General features: G+C 37.5%; 1 pseudogene; it reads left to right on the forward strand.

Annotated features, from left to right (window-relative positions):
- The first annotated feature begins 9,968 nt into the window (after window positions 1–9,968).
- Window positions 9,969–10,304, forward strand: LOC121498455 (annotated as a pseudogene).
- Window positions 10,305–14,676: the final 4,372 nt, after the last annotated feature.

Genomic DNA, 14,676 nt, shown 5'->3' on the forward strand with positions numbered 1-14,676 from the left:
ATTTCATACATTTTGTTCAGTTTCTGGTTGTTTCTCAAAGGAGTGTAAATCTTGATTCTGCTACTCTACCTTTTCTGGAAATTGGAAGTCACATATTTTTAAATTGGAAATTTCATAACCTCACTTGATTGTAGTTACACTTCTAGTATCAGGTTATTAACAAAATACACAGGGGAAAAAATACACGGAGGGGGGGGAATGCTATTGTAAACTCAGCAATTCTTTTAAATAAATACACATTTTATTTATCTTAGCAACATTGATATATATTTGAAAGACAGTGGCACCTGTATGTATGAGTAGCATTATTTATCTTGTGTATGGACAAAATTTAATATGCATTAAAGGTTTCAAAAATTATTGTAAATATGGTTCTAATATTCAAATTACAGATTCTAGGAACCAAGACCAAAAAGAATTTTATGTTGAGCTCCACAAATTCCTAAAATAAATGTTTAATGTAATTATTAATATTCACTTAAAAATTAAAAAGTGGTTCAGTTAGAACAAATCATTTCAGTCTAACTTCACTTTCTTTAGTTTTGGATCACTAGATTGATATTGCAGGGGAATGTTTAGATATACCTTTGGAATTCATCAAGGCCACTGGTACTCCATCTTCTTTATCTACAGATAGATGACAGATGATGATAGATGATAGATCGATGATAGATACATAGATAGATAGACAGATAGATAGATAGAGAAATGTTAGCCAGATAATAACTAAAGAACAAACTGAAAAGATGCTAATCAGATGCCCTTCTAAAATGCACACACTTGGCATTTGAGACAGAATTTTCTCAGCTTGTCACAAAATGCCTCCTTTTCCCCTTACCAGGCACACAGCTAGAATATATTTCCCAGCTCCCATGTATTCAGTAGAATATGAACAGAAGTGCTTCATGCTCCTTTCAGGTCTTGTGCCAGCAAACATCCCATGGAATAGCCTCCATGTTCTTCATTCTTCTGTCAGCTAATGCAGACAAGTGTTGCCACTATAAAAGACACACTAGAAGACATACACTAAAGATGGTAGAGTCATAAGATGAAAGGTATCATCAGTTCCTTGAATCTCACTGGGAGGACACTGCTCACTAATTAGGAGTACTATGTTGTCCTTTATATGAGCAAGGAGTAGATCTTTATTGTGTTGAGCCATTAAACATTTCCCAGATTTTTATGTTGAGCTCCACAAATTCCTAAAATAAATGTTTAATGTAATTATTAATATTCACTTAAAAATTAAAAAGTTGATCATAAATGGATGTTTATGATCCAACTCTCCCAGGAGTTGGAGTTACCCTGTGGAATGAAGTCTCAAAATATGTGCTTTGCTGTTTACATTTTTATAAACTAATTGGGTCAAAATAAATTAAAATCTCACAATGAGTAGTATTAATTTTTAAGATTAATTTTTCACATTTTATTATTTTATAACTTTTTCTCTTTCTAAAGTAATACACACTCATTATGTATTATGTAAAATTTGCTGCTCTTTGCAAATAGAGAGAAAAGTAAAAAAGAGATAATAGCAGTCTTCTACAATAAAACACTCAAATATAACTGCAGTTAATTTCACCAATTGTCTCAAAATCACTTTAAACTCAATTTATTCAACACTGAACATAAGATTTTTCCCAAAAATAAAGTCTTTTTCCAATATTTCCTACTTCACTGAATAATAATACCATTCTTTCACCTGCAGGAGCCAAAAATCACAGTCATTCTTGGCACTCGCCTCTTTATATGCCCTTTTGGTAACCTGCAAGAAAGAGCTAAAATAGACAAAAGATAAAATGATTGATGAAATCTTACAATAGAGTGATATGTTAGAATGATGGAGGAAATATAATAGTTTTATTACAAGACAGCTGTGGATTGGAAGGATTTTTGGTGCAGGTGGGCTGGGCAGAGGAAACATGGTCAGCAAGACTTTGAATGTGAAGCAGACTTTATTCTCTGAGTATTGTTTGTTCCATTCTCCACATCCTTCCTAATAAAATCCAACCCTAGGTCCAGCTCAAAATCTACCTCTTACAGAAAGCTTTGCTTGACTTCTACCCTACAGCAACCTGGCTCTACCTCAAAGTAATTTCTCCCTTACAAAAGTATTTTGTATTCGTATCATTTGTTTGGTGCTTATTTTTTAGCCATACACAGTTACTTATTTCTTTAAGGTAGATATACTCACTATTCTAGCTGGAATTAAAGTTATAGGTCTTGAGGGATAAGAGTTACAGTTCTCATGGTTTTATTCCTCTGTGAATTCAGAGTCTAGTATAGTTCCTGTTCCCCTAGCATGTTTACTTTTATAAAACACACAACATCCATTTATGATTTAAAAAAAAAAAAGCCTCTCAACAAAGTGGGTATAAAAGGAATATAACTCAACATAGTAAAATCTCCATATATACGAAAACCTCACATCTAACATCATATTCAATGGTGAAAGCTGAAAACTTTTCCTCTGAGATCAGGAACAAGACAATAATCCCCACTCTTGCCACTTTTATTCAGCACAGGATTGGAAGCTCTAGCTAAAGCAATTAGGCAAGAAAAAGAAATAAAAGTCATTAAAATTGAAAAGGAAGAAGTAAAACTATCACTATTTTCAGTTGACATGATACTAAATATGGGAAACCCTAAAGACTCAACCAAAAAACTATTAGAACTAATCAATGAATTCAGTAAAGCCAAAGATACAAAATTAACATATAGAAATTAGTTGCTTTTCTATACATTAATAATGAGCTATCAAAATAGAAATTAAGAAAATAATCTAATTTACAGTTAAATAAAAAATAATAAATACCTAGGAGTAAATTTAACCAAGGAGGTGAAAGACCTATACTCTGTAAACTATAAGACATTGATGAAAGAAATTAAAGATGACACAAATGAATAGGAAAACAAAACATGCTCATAGATTAGAAGAATCAATACTATTAAAATGTCCATATTACCCAAAGCAATCTACAGATTAAATGCAATCCCCATCAAAATACCAATGGCATTTTTCACAGAATTAGAATTAAGAACCTTAAAATAGGGCAGCCCAGGTGGCTCAGCAGCTTAGTGTCGCCTTTGGCCCAGGGCAAGATCCTGGAGTCCTGGGATCAAGTCCCACATGGGGCTCCCTGCATGGAGCCTGTTTCTCCCTCTGCCTGTGTCTCTGCCTGTCTCTCTCGCTCTCTGTCTCTCATGAGTAAATAAATAAAATGTTTAAAAAAAAAAAAGAAAAGAACCTTAAAATATGTATGGAATCACAAAAACATCCAAGTAGCCAAAACAATCTTGAAAAAGAATAACACAGCTGGAGGTATCATGCTCCCTGATTTCAAACTATACTACAATGCTATAGTAATCAAAACAGTAGGTACTGGCACAAAAACAGACACATGGATCAATGGAACAGACTAGAGAGCCCAGAAATAAACCCACACTTATACGGTCAGTTAATCTATGACAAAAAAGGCAAGAATACACAATGGGGAAAGGACAGTCTTTTTAATAAATTATGTTGGAAAATCTAAACTGCTATATGCAAAAGAATAAAACTGGGGCACTCTTTTACATCACATACAAAAATAAATTCAAAATAGATTAAAGACATCAACGTAAGACCTGAAACCATAAGACTCCTAGAGGAAAACATAAATAGTAAACTCTTTGACATCAGTCTTTGAAATATGTTTTTGGACCAATCTCTTCAAACAAGGTAAACAGATGATAAAATAAACAAATGGGATTGTATCAAACTAAAAAATTTTTGTATAGTGAAGAAAACCATCAACAAAACAAAAAAGGCAACATACTAAATAGGAGAAGATATTTGCAAATCATACCTCTGATAAGGGGTTAATATCCTAAATACATAAATAACTTAATATATATATATGTGAAAAAAACTTAACATATATATATATATATATATATATATATATATATATATATATTTGAAAAAAACAAAACAGGGCACTTGGTGGTTCAGTTGACTAAGCATCTAATTGTTGATTTCAGCTCAAGTTATGATCTCAGGGTCATGAGATTGAGTCCCACATTTGAGCTCCTTGGTGGACATGGAGCCTGCTTAGAATTCTCTCTCCTTCCTTTCTGCCCCTCCCATCCTTGTGCTCATTCACTCTTTCTCTCTCTCTCTAAAAAAAAAAAAACAAAAAACAAACAAAAAAAAAAACTTAAAAACTAAAAATTGAAAAATAAAAAAAAAAATAAAAAGTGGGCAAAAGCTTTGAAGACATTCTTCCAAAGCAAACATCCAGATGTCCAACAGGCACATGAAAAGATGCCCAAAACCACTGATCATTAGGGAAATGCAAATGAAAATCACAGTGAGATAATACCTCACACCTATCAGTTTGGTTATTACTAAAAGACAAGAAATAACAAGTGTTGGACAGGATGTGGAGAAAAGGGAATCCCCATGCACTGTTGCTGGGAATGTAGCAGTTGGTGCAGCCATTATGAAAAACAGTATGGAGTTTCCTCAAAAAGTTAAAAATAGAATTACTATACAATCCAGTAATTCCTCTTCTGGGTGTTTATCCCAAGAAAACAAAAACAATTCAAAGAGATGTATGCATCCCTATGATTATTGCAGCATTATTTATAATCACCAAGATTTGGAAGAAGCTAAGTGTCCAACAATAGATGAACAGATAAAAAAGATGTTATATATATGTATATTATATATATATAATAGAATATTCCTGAGCCACAAAAGATAATGAAATATTGGCATTCATGACAACATGGATGGACTTAGAAGGTATTATGCTAAGTGAAACAGGTCACACAGAGAAAGATAAATATTGTACGATTTCACTTATATGTGGAACCTAAAAAACAAAACAAATAAGCAAATAAAATAAAATAGAAATAGAAACAGACACCTGGGTGGCTTAATGGTTGAGTGTCTGCCTTTGGTTTAGGTCATGATCCCAGGGTCTTGGGATGGAGTCCCACATTGGGATCCCCACAGGAAACCTGCCTCTCCCTCTGCCTATGTGTTGGCCTCTCTCTGTGTGTCCCTCATGAATAAATAAATAAAATCTTAAAAAAAAAACAAACAGAAATAGACTCTTAGATGCAGGAAACAACTGTCGATTACCAGGGTGGGGAGAGATTGAGTGGGAGAGCAAAATAAGTAAAGGAGATTAAGAGGTACAAATTTCTAGTTATAAAATAAATAGATCATGGGTATATAACATAGATCCCAGGGAATATAGTCAATAATATTATAATAACTTTGTATGGTGATAGACAGTAACTAGACCTATCGTAGAGATCTTTTTATAATGCATAAACATATTGAATTATTATGTACACCTGAAACTAATAGGATTTGTATGATTTTCTATGTCAATTACACTTCAATGAAAAGAAGGAGGAGGAGGAAGAGGAGGGTGGAAATAACAAATGCCTGCTGACTCACCTCAAGTCGTATGTTGCCCTGTGCTAGTGTCAGCAAAGCTACTTGAGGAGCTGGGGTGAACAAAGAGCAGCCATGTGAGCCATCCTGCCTCTTTTTTGAAGAGAAGACAGATGACCAGATTTCCAAAGTAGGCTCTTTACATTCTGACCACTGCCTGGAGCATGTCTAGGAGACCAAGATTTCCTAGATGAGATTTTAGTTATATCAAAAAAGAGATGAATAACCTTAGTTGTGATTATTTCCCATTTGTCGATAAAAAAAAAAAATCCATTTAAATTGGCTCTTCTCCACCACACTTTTTATACTGATTAATTTCTCTCCAGTCTTGACCTGCAGCTCTCTTCAACATTCACATTCACTATTTATTTCAATAATAATTCATTAACTTTATTTTTGTATTGACCACAAGACCTGGAAAATGTTTTTCAAATTTCTTGCTAATCTGCTCAATGATGATTGTGTTGAAATAGAGTCATGGCATTTGAAACCAATGAAAGGGAGGCCAATGGGAGGCTCTGAGACCCATCTGACACCTGGGCAGTTGGTTAGATGGGGACCTCTTTTTCTTTTTTCTTTTTTAAACTACTAACATCTCTAAGAGTCGTATCTTTTGCTCAAAGGGCTTTTACTAAAAGCAAACTTGCAAAGAGAGAAATTTAGCAATGTGTTCTTTTAAAAAATAAAGCAAGTAAAATAATAATCATCATAGCTCCTGTATCACTAGGTTGCTGTGAGAATTAAAGTTAATGTATACTTAGAGGCCTACATGTAGCAAATTTTCAATAAACGTAGCTCTTGGCTATTGTCTGCTATTGCCTATTTGTCTCCATTGAAGCTACATCTTTTTTTCGAAAAAGGATTTTATTTATTTATTTGAGAGGGAGAGAGAGCATGGGGAGGGGGGCAGGGACTAATAAAGGGAGACGGAAAAGCAGACTCTCTGCTGACCCTGCTGAGTAGGGAGTCCAACATGGGGCTTGATCCCAGGATCTCAAGATCATGACCTGAGCTGAGGGCAAATGCTTAATGACTGAGCCACCCAGTCACCCCCACCGAAGCTATTTTTTAATCTATGCTTATATTAGAAGATATTTATAACATAGGATAGAGCAACAAACAGTCCCTCCCTGGAATGTTTCTTACTAGCTGGTAGATAAGAAATAAATCTCTTAAACCAGTTAAGCCTCCTTTTCTTCTATAAAAGGGGGACCAGATGAGCGAATAAGATTATTTGTGTCAGTATCTGTTTATCAACAAATCTTCACTGAAAGAAGTCCAGGTTCCTGACACCCCCAATACTAGGAATGCGGGCAGCCCCCGTGGCCCAGCAGTTTAGCGCCGCCTTCCCCCCCCCCCCCCCCCCCCCCCCCCCCCCCCCCCCCCGGGTGTGATCCTGGAGACCTGGGATCACGTCCCACATCAGGCTCCCCGCATGGAGCCTGCTTTTCCCTCCCTGCCTGTGTCTCTGCCTCTCTCTTTCTCTGTGTCTCTCATGAATAAATAAATAAAATCTTTTATAAAAAAAATACTAGGGTTGCATTACTGGAAAAAAGCAAAGAAGTTCTTACCCTCCTGGAGCTCTCAGAAAAAGTTATTCTGATGCTTGTTAGAACAGTAAGGAAGGCTTTATTCAAGACTATTGCAACAGATGACAAGATGAGTGCAATGGGGAAAGAGAGCTCACTCAATTTTGAATACAAGATCAAGTAGGGATTTATAGCTAAGGTGGGGGGGATGGATAAAAAAAGGAAATGAGGAAACAACAGGAGAGGAGGTTTCTTGTTAAACCAATTTAACAGGACTCTTGCTGAGGGCGAGACAAGATCAGATATGAGTGCTGGATGAGAAACTTGATCAGATATCAGCTATATCAGCTATCAAAAATGAGGGATTCTCTCTACAGTGACTTTGTGGGACTCTTGCCAAGACTACACTTACCAGCCCACAAGAACTGTGCCAGGGGCTCAGAGGAATTTGACTCAAGTTTGGTCAGAAAGGACAGCATCGAGTCAACTTCATCCTTTGAATATTCACCTGGGCTCAACAAACCCTTTAGAAAAGCAAATGCTTACTCAAAGCGCTATTTATTTTTGTCTTTTAGACCTGCTTGTTAATTTATCTGAAAGAAAAAAAAAAGTTTAGGAGATAACTTAGAAACTCAGTGTTGGGGAAAGGGTGGGTGGGACAGTCAGAAATCATCGGGGCAGAGATGTAAGTAAATCTTTCTCCTCTTTTCCATTTTGCTTCTGCTACTAGAATCATGATGGCAGGCTCTCCTGGGCTGCCTCAGTTGCTCTCTTGCCCTAGGAAGGGTCTGGTACAATGACTTTTATTTGTGTAGGGGGATTGTTGGTTTTATTTACTAAATACAGATTCCTTTCCATAGTATGAAATCGTAAAGGTCAAAACAATGGCTAAAAAGGTAAACATTCCTCACAAGATCGGTAGATAGTGCTTGAGTAATTTTTTTTAATGGCTTATCGACTTCATATTGCTACTGATTTTAGAAACACTACAATTAATTCCTGCAATCAATACTCATTTTTAATAATTCAAGGCTAAAATCCAGCTGAATCCAAAAAGTTCAAACAAGGCCCTCCCAGCCTCACATGAAGGCCCCATCTGAGCTCTGCTTCTGCACAAGAAGCTCCTTCAGCTGCTTCCACAGAGCAGATCAGGCCAGGGAAGAAAGGAAAACAAGCTGGCCTCCACGCCACTTCCAGTGAGCAGTGAGAAAAAAAAGTCCAGCTCAGGAAATGTCAGTCGCTTATGGTGTCAGCAAGAAACCGAAGTCTAGGTGGAAGGGACCATAAATAATTCTGAAGCCTCACTACAAATTGTTCAAGAATGTTCAGAAAGGGGCAGCCCGGGTGGCTCAGCGGTTTAGCACCGCCTTCAGCCTAGGACCTGATCCTGGAGACCTGGAATCGAGTCCCATGTCGGGCTCCCTGCATGGAGCCTGCTTCTCCCTCTGCCTGTGTCTCTGCCTTGATCTCTCTCTCTCTCTCTCTTTCTCATGAATAAATAAGTAAAATATTAAAATAAAAAAAAAAAGAGTGTTCAGAAAGACCAAGCTGATCTTAACCACTCAAAATTCCTTTCCCAGGTGTAGACAATGATTCGATGTCTCCTCACATCTGATCTTCTGGCCTTTATTCAGGATACAGCTCACTTTTTCTTCTGTTGCACATGTGACAAATCCTTAGAGGGGTGTCACACCAACCATACTCTTGAATGAATGAAAGTAAATTAAAAGCATGAAGCCTTAACTTTCTCTAAGTGATTTTGATCCATGCCTTGACTTAGAACATTTTGCATTCTCAGCAAGCTATTTAATTCATGATAAATGATTTGGGTACCTGGAAAGGAGCCACCCCAGTAGGGACTAGAGAGTTCAGGAGGGTAAGGAACTAAAAGTGCTTTTCTCTGATTCAAGTCCAGTTTGGGTAATGGAGAAAAGAGGCCATTGTCCAAAAGCCATTCACCAGTGGGAGAAAGAGAATCTCCCCTATACCCAGTAGTCTTTACAAAGGTCATTCCTTTATGCATGGTATAGACTGAATATTCGTGTCCTGCCAAGATCCCTATGTTGAAGCTCTATGCCCCACTATGACTATATTCAGAAATAGAGCCTTTGGAAATAAGTTTAAATGAGGGCATAAAGGTAGGGCTTGACTCTGATAGGATTAGTGTTCTAATAAAAAGAGGAAGAGACTCTGGATCTCTTCCAGAGAAAAGATCTGGAAGATCTACACCCTTTCCTGTAGGCCTACAGGAAGTGCCCTGTCCTAGTACCTAGGCCATCTATTGTAGGCTCACTGTGCTCCATCTCCTGTAGGGAGCGCTTGCAAGGCAAATAAAACTGCTACCAATGATCAGCATGGCATTATTTGGGCTTTGCTTTTTATTTTTACTTCCTTCCCTTCTCCTCCATCCAGTTTTGTTGAAATATAATTGGCATACAACACTATATAAGTTTAAGGTATACAGGATAATGGTTTGAGTCACCTATGTTGTGAAATGATCATCACAATATTTAGTTGGCATTCATCATCTCATATACATACAATCTAAAAAAACAAACAAACAAAAAAAAAGAAAATGCTTTTTTCCCTTGTGGTGTGAATTCTTAGGATGAACTCTTCAACAGCTTTCACACAGGTATACCTCATTTGATGGTACTTCACTTTACTGCACTTTACAAATTGAAGGTTTGCAGCAGCCCCGCTTTGAGGGGGTCTGTTGGTATCATTTTCCTGACAGCATTTGCTCACTCTGTGTCTCTGTGTGCATTTTAGTAGTTCTCCTGATATTTCAGGCTTTTTCTAGATGCCATTAAGGATATCTGTAATTCATGGGAAGAGGTCATAACATCAACATCAAAAGGAGTTTGGAAGAAGTGGATTCCACCTCTCACGTATGACGTTGGGGGGTTCAAGACTTGAGTGGAGGAAGTAACTACAGCAGAAATAGTAAGACAACTAGAATTAGAAATGCAGTCTGAAATCTAAAGATGGTGGCTTCAGCAGCAAGGGGCACTGTGGCACTGCGTGTGAGGATTGGCCAGCTGGTGGCTTTTGTCAGAAAAATTCCCTGGACTGCAGCCTCGAGTGAGCTGAGAGAACACTTTGCACAGTTTGGCCATGTATGAAAGTGCACTGTACCTTTTGACAAAGAGACAGGATTTCATAGAGGTATGGGTTGGGTTCATTTTTCTCCAAAATAAGATCTTCAGGATGCACTACAACAAGAAAAGCATATTATTGATAGAGTAAAGCTCCACATTCAAGCTGGGCGACCAAAAGTTTTGCAAGGGGGTCAAACATCTGATGAAGAGAAAGATTTTTGAGACTATTCCTACCTATTAAATAAAGTAAAAAAAAAAATTTTTTAAATGCAGTCTGAAGATGTGACTGAATTGCTATAATCTCGTGATCAAATCTAACAGATGAGTTGCTTCTTATAGTTAAGCAAAGAAAATGACACGCTAGGATGGAATCGATGCCTGGTGAAGATGCTGTAAAGACAATTGAAATGACAACAAAAGACTTAAAATACTACATGAAATTAGCCAATAAAGTAGTAACGGGTTTGAGAGGATCAACTCCAATTTTGATCCTCAGTTAAAAATGCTATCAAACAACATCAACATATTATGGAGAAATTGTTCTTTTATGAAGAGTCAATTTGTGCAGCCAATTTCACTGTTGTCTTATTTTAAGAAATTGCCCCAGCCACCCCAACCTTCACCACCCTGATCCATCAGTGACCATCAACATCAAAGAAAGACCCTCCACCAGCAAAAAATTTTGAATGGCTGAAAACTCAGATGTTGGTCAGCACTTTTTTAGCAATGGAATATTTTTAAATTAATACATTTTTTAGACACAATACTATTGCACATGTAATAGTTGCAATATATAGTAGACTATAGTAAAGCATAAACATAATTTTTATGGTATAGAATTTATTTGAATATTCTGGGCTTAAAAATAACTTTTATATGCACTGGAAAAACAGAAAATTCATTTCACTTGCTTCATTACGAATTTCTTTATTGAAGTGGTCTAGAACAAACCCTCAATACTTCCACGGCATGCCTTTGTGTAGCATACAGCAGTGTTAACCATAGTCATCACATTATATTCATTATATCCCCAGTTCTCATTTATCTTATACTTGGAAATTTATACCTTTCAATCATCTTCCTCCAATAACTCTCTTTTCCTTAATTGGGTTTAATTTACATACAATGAAATGTCCAGATTTTTTTAAAGATTATTTATTTATTCACGAGAGACACAGAGAGAAAGGCAGAAACATAGGGAGAAGGAGAAGCAGGCTCCCCGCAGTGACCCTGATGCAGGACTCGATCCCAGGACCCCAGGACCTCAACCTGAGCCAAAGGCAGATGCTCAACCACTGAGCCACCCAGGCACCCCTGAAATGTCCAAATCATAAGTGTACTGTCCAGTCAGTCTTAACAAATGTGCATCGAAGCACAAAGCATTACAGTTGCCCCAAAAAGTCTCTCCATTCCTACCCACCCGATTCCTGCTCCCCAGAAGTCACCACTCATCTGATTTCCATCACCTTAACAAAGTTTGCCTCACTTAGAATTTTATATCAGTAGAATCACACATGTAGGTTTGGGGAATCGGGACATCTAACTTCTTCCATTCAGCATGATATTATTGAGATGCATCTATATTGGGCTTATATTAAGTTTCTTCCCTTTGTACTTATAAGCAATACTTCACAGTATAGATGTGCCCTGGTTTGCTAACCCATTTCATTGAAGGACATGCAGGATGTTTCCAGTTTGGGACTACTCTATATGTAGCTGCTATAAATATTCTTGTATGTGCTGTTTTCATTTCTCTTGGATAAACACTTAGATCATAGAGTAAATGTATGTTTAACTTCTAAGACACTGTCAAACAGGAGGTACCATTCTGCTCTCCCTCTGGCAAGGTATGAGAGTTCCAATTTCCCCACATTACGTCTCATATTCTCCATTCTCGTGGGTGTGCAGCAATCTCTCACTGTCTTTTAATTTGCATTTTCTGAAGGATATTGTGTGCTTTATCATGAGCTTACTGCCATTTCATTATCATCCTTTGTGAAGTGTTTAAGTCTTTTGTCCATTTTTTATTTGGCTGTCTTTTTTATTATTGAGTTGCAGGAGTTCTTTATAACTAGATTCAAGTCATTTGTCATATATATGTGTTGTGAATTCTTTTTCCCAGTATGTGAATTGCCTATCAATTTCCTTGATGGTGTTTTTTAATGCACTGGAGTTTTTAATTTTGATAGCCTAATTTAATAATGTTTATTCTTTTATGGTTTGTGGGTTTTATGTCTTCTCTAAGATATATGTACCCACCTCAAGGTTGTGTAGATATCTCTATGTTTTATTCAAGTAGATTTATCATTTTAGCTCTTTCAGTTAGGTCTGTGATCCATCTTCAGTTGATTTTTGTGGAAGATGTGAGATAGGTCAAGCTTCTTTATTTTTCCTTATAGATATCCAGTTGTCCACCACAATTAATTGAATTGAATACACTTTCCTTCCCCCATTAAATTGTTTTGGTGCCCTTAAAAAATCATTTGAATGCATATATGTGGATTTAGCACTACTTAGATGTGTTTATGGAAAAAAAAAAAAAAAAAAGAGGAAGCTCCTCCTTACAGAAAGTCAAGGTGGGAGTCTGAAAGGATCAAAGACAGGAGAAACTTACTCTATCACATATGCAAAAGCTGTGTCCCAAGCAGGAGCTGCCCTGCCCTCTAGCAGAGGATACCAGAAGTGAAAGTCTGGGGCATTCAACCTGGAGAGACGATTAACACAATTAAGGAACATTCTACCTGAGGCCTCATTCTCACACCAGTTTTTCAAGCTCTCTGATGATGCAAGGAGAAAATCTAAAAGAAAGTAAGTCAAAAGGGCTGTTGGCATTTGCAAAGTGTGAAGTTCTAGTTTATTGTTTTCCTCTCCCACTGGAAGAATTGTCCACGATGCTTTGTGGAGCTCTGTCCCATGGGGCCTTTTGATCCAAAGCACAGTCGTTTACTCCCATTTCTAAAAAATTGCCTGGAAACCTCATCAGTGCTAGGGCACTGAGCAGATAGAGTTTTACTGCTGCCCTAAATTAGAATTAAGGAGTAAGTAGCCTGACCAATTTTCACTTTCCTATTTCCCCTTCATAAATTCTAAGGTGATTTTTGTCATAAGGAAGTGGACATTTTAAGAATATAGCATTTTTAAAAATCTATGGCAGATGTGTGTTTTTGAAGTTTCATTAAAAAGACTTTCTGGAAAAAAAAACAAAATAAAATAAAATAAAAAGTCTTTCTGGGAAACTTGGGTGGCTGAGCAGTAGAGCATCTGCCTTTGGCTCGGGTCGTAATCCCGGGGCCCTGAGATGCATCGGGCTCCTTGCAGGGAGCCTGCTTCTCCCTCTGCCTATGTCTCTGCCTCTCTCTGTGTGTCTCTCATGAATAAATAAAATCTTTTTTAAAAAGTCTTTCTTCCAATTATCATTGTCAAAGACAGTGTAGGGGCCTTGTAAATATATACTGAATGATATGACATTTAGGGGGGAAAAACTCAATAAAAAAAACAAAGCAGACAGACATCCCCTTTAGATTGTATTGACTTTTGAGAACTTTGCTAAAAGTCTGATTCTGTGATAGGAGAATATTCCTAGTAGCATGAAGTAAATGAATGCCTATGGAACAGTTGAATATTCACCATTGGATGGCCAATCAGACTTCATCCCAAAGCAGGAGAGGATTTTGGTGAGAAAGCATGGATTTCCAGTGTGACCTTCGACAGAGATTCCTCTCCCTGACCAAATCCTCTGAGCTCTTTTTTAACTACGGTTCAATTTTGAGCATATCTCCAAAAGCTCAATTTTGGCAAGAAGCCTGACAAGTCAATGTAGCCAGATCCCCCACTCTTGATAGCAGACTCAATTGGTCATTCCCCAAAACCCCCCTGGTGATGTCTGGTCATCCTGTCCTGTCTTCAACAAGAATTCTTTCAAGTTGGTTTAGCCAGAATCCCTCCAACCCTCAATGTTTCCTATTAGTAATTTTCCATCTTACACACACACACACACACACACACACACACACACACACATACACACTGCTCCTTGGCTATAAATGCTCATTTTCTCTTGCATTCGGAGTTGAGACTGATCTCTCTTCCTTGCTACAAAGGACCCCCTAAACCTACCACAATAGTCCCAAATAGAGCCTGCCTTGCCAGGTAAATAAGCATCATGAATAATATTTTTCTTTACCATTGTTCTAAAGAGATATTGAAGTACTAGGTGGTAATGGCTGTTTCTTTGGCGAGCTCCATAAAGAGGAAGGCTCTATAAGTAAGTAGGGAGCTGTGCACATGTCTGTGTGTGTGTGTTGTTTTATCAAACAGTGCAGAAAATCCCACAGTGGGGAAATAGTCCTTGTAGAGCCTTGAAAATGACCAAGACAATGTAGAGGTTCTCTGTGGGTCCTCTAGGAGAGAGACCTCGGTGGTCTTCCTGAATATACAACACCCAACACACAACCCACAGTGGATATTTTGCCCTCCCATACTTCATGGGAGATTTGTTCCTGCTTCTGACAGCATTTGTGTGGTCCTACTCAGCCCTGAGTTCCTGGAGCTGGTGACCCTCCCTGACCTTCTAGGCATCTATGCACCCCACACG

This window comes from Vulpes lagopus, chromosome 9, assembly GCF_018345385.1.
Source record: "Vulpes lagopus strain Blue_001 chromosome 9, ASM1834538v1, whole genome shotgun sequence".
In the NCBI taxonomy this organism is placed as follows: domain Eukaryota; kingdom Metazoa; phylum Chordata; class Mammalia; order Carnivora; family Canidae; genus Vulpes; species Vulpes lagopus.